Raw genomic sequence first — 3,168 nt, 5'->3', positions numbered from 1 at the left:
AAAAAAAAAACAGAAATACAGAGCTTGTACTCTAGGATTTCAATTTATGCATACAAGAGAGAGAGAGAGAGAGGAACTCACTCCAACACTTCTTCTGCTGTCAACCTTCGATCGTTGTTGAATCAAAACCCCAATCGAATCTGAGAGGCTGTAACTTAGGGAAAAGATTGCTGTAACTTAGGGTTTCACACAGCTGGGACGAGGTTTTCCTAAAACCCTCCTGTCTCAGATGAAAACCCGTCTGATTTTATTTTAGGTTTTTGAGATGGATTTAGTCCTAAAATCCAGTTTTGATAACAAATCTCTTGATCACCTCCCTCTTGGCAACCGCAAGCTTTCATTTCCGGATGGATGAAAAAGCCGAGGCCGAAGACTGGAACCACTACGAAGAAGAAGAAGAAGACCAGGATCAGGTCCGTAAACCCTATATTCAGTGGCGGAGACGGTGGTGATGGTAGTGATGCCAAACTCCGTCTTCAATATCGATTTTTTGTACCCCAATTTTGTTTCGAGAAACGAGCGAAACAAGTAAAACTTGTTTCGTCATTCATGTTTCTTGAAGCATAAATTGTTATAAATTTCAATTTATGTTTCAAGAAACAAGTGGAGCAGAACACTTTTACCAAACAATATTTATACCATTTCTTTGTTTCTGAGAACAAGAAAACACAGAAACACGTTTCTTGTAACGTTATCAAACGGGCCCTAAATTCTGACCTCCTTTTAATTAATCTTTTTCTTATTCCTAAAAGATCTTTAATATAATATTGAATGTATGGTAATTTTTTTTAAGGTTATTTGCATTAATTACGCTGCCCTGTAGTTTGCCATATTGTTATAACCATCTCTCCAGTTTCGACAATTATTCTCCATGCAGTTATGGTATTAAGTTAGTCAATGGAAAAGACACTTTTACCCTTTCAGGAGATACTCATTTAAACCCATTTCTCAACCTCTTTCTCCTGTCTTTAACGTTGAGAGGGTTTTGCTGGTACATGTATTGCTCCGACGGTCGTACCCGACGGAGATTGAGCATATTTTGGCGATTGGAGCCTGAATAACCACAACGACCAGAACGCCCAACACCGGCCGAGAAATCCTACCACGTCAGATCCTTCAGTCTCCCATGTAAATCTCACCCGTTGCTCTCCAAGCTCAAGGACAAGATCAACGATCTTAGGAGAAAGGATTCAGAATTAGCGGCCACCACCACCACCATCGGAGTCTCCACATCAGCCTGTCTATGCGACGGCTTGAGCCACCTCAAGAACCTCCAAGACTGCCTCGATGATCTCCTACATCTTTCCCAGATGCATGAGTCCCTCCACCGTCGATCCGACTGGGTCGAGAACCTTCTGGAAGACTTCCTCGGCTTCGTCGATGTCTACAGCATCTTTCGGGCTACACTCCTAGCTCTCAAAGAACAGTTGACAGCTCAGGTAGCCATAAAGAGGAGGGATGAATCCAAGATGATCTCCTAGGTGAGAGCCTGTAAGAGGAAGGACAAAGATATGAGAAAGCTTGTGTCAGTCGCCCGATGCATCGGCAAGTGGTGGCCGCCGACATTGTCATCGGATTCTGATGCTGAGTTGGCAGTTGTTCTAAGAGACGTGACCCAAGTCATGGTTTCAGTAGCCCTGTTTAATGGAATCTTGTCATCTTCATCGTCATCTTCGCTCGGATCATGGATGATGACGAGATGGAGATTGTCGAGAAAAACACAGACAAACAAGAAACAGAAAGGAATAATGAAGAAAGAAATGGCAACTTGAATCTAATGGGTTTGAAGGGTAACGTTGGAGAAGCTATAAGAAGGGTATAACTGGAACATTACTTCAGTAAAAGGTCTTTCTGTCTTTAAAAAGATAAGTAAACAAGCCACATCAGTTCATAACGATAAATCTCAAAGGGAGTCTTCACACGGTCAACTGCAGGGGGATAGAGTAATTGGAACTGCAAGGGATGGTTATTACGATATGACAAACTACCTAATTAATCCAAGTTATTTTATCAAAATTTTATGTGAAATAATAGATTTACTCTCAAAGTTCGTTATAATTAAAGGGTAAAAAAGTAAAATTATAATTTATTTATTATCTCTAACCTTTTCATCTTTTTAAGATCTCAGTAACTTCTTGTCACCAAAGTTGGGAACTAAGAAGTTGTAACCTACTTTTATTATTACAGGTAAGTTTTGCATGCGGGAAAATGACAGCAATCTGCCCAATTAGGCTGCTTGAAAAAGTAAGCGACTTACTCAGATGGGAATAAAAAGACCAATCTCTTCATCTTCCATGGAAGACTGATAAATTTCCAATGTCAAGTAAATCTAGCCCTCTCTACCACACCCTTGAGAGACCAGACCCATTGACCCCAGAAGAGGGAACAAGATCTACAGTTAGCCCAACAGAGACTAAAGTCTCTCTGCCAGAAATGCCTTGAAACCAATCTACCATTACTCATCGATGCAGAATACTCGTCTGTGCAGCCCGCGAATGATTACTTTACATACTCAGCCGCAATCAAATTCAACAAAGATGAAAACCCAATTGTTTTTGGGACAATTCAAGCATATCTGAAAGATGCAAAAGAGAGAATAGTTCAAGCAATGGAAGCTACAGAGAAAATGGGGATTTCAATGGGTATCAAATTGGTCAGAGGCAAATAGCTTCCTCACTGGGCTTTGCTTCTCCATTCCATGGAAGCATACAGGAGACACATGCATATTACAATGACTGCAGTTCCTTCATGCTTGAGAAGGTTGCCAGGGGCTCTGGAGCAGTTGTGGTTGCAACCCATAACCATGAATCAGGTAAATAAGGAGGCCAAAATCTTATATTTCTTACATAAGATGATTGTTTGTAATGGTGGATTTGATGATATAGGGAGGATGGCAGCAGCAAAGGCACAATCCTTGGGCATTGGAAAGGCAAACCAAAGGTTGCAGTTTGCTCAGCTGAAGGGGATGGCAGAAGGTCTGTCCTTTGGTTTGAGAAATGCAGGGTTTCAAGTGAGCAAGTGCTTGCCATTTGGTCCAGTAGAGAAAGTCATTCCTTATCTTCTTAGGAGAGCTGAAGAGAACAGAGGTCTTTTGTCTGCTTCAACTGTAGATAGGCAGTTGATGAGGTATTACTCAAATTTTTAATTAAAGAGAAGTTCTCTATTTTT

The 3,168-nt window shown here is 41.0% G+C and overlaps 1 pseudogene; it reads left to right on the top strand.

The window, feature by feature from the left end:
* Positions 1 to 667: 667 nt before the first annotated feature.
* Positions 668 to 3,153, top strand: LOC122094188 (annotated as a pseudogene).
* The last annotated feature ends 15 nt before the right edge of the window (positions 3,154 to 3,168 follow it).

Source organism: Macadamia integrifolia, chromosome 2 (assembly GCF_013358625.1).
Source record: "Macadamia integrifolia cultivar HAES 741 chromosome 2, SCU_Mint_v3, whole genome shotgun sequence".
Lineage (NCBI taxonomy): Eukaryota > Viridiplantae > Streptophyta > Magnoliopsida > Proteales > Proteaceae > Macadamia > Macadamia integrifolia.
This window is presented reverse-complemented; position numbering and strand designations above follow the sequence as displayed.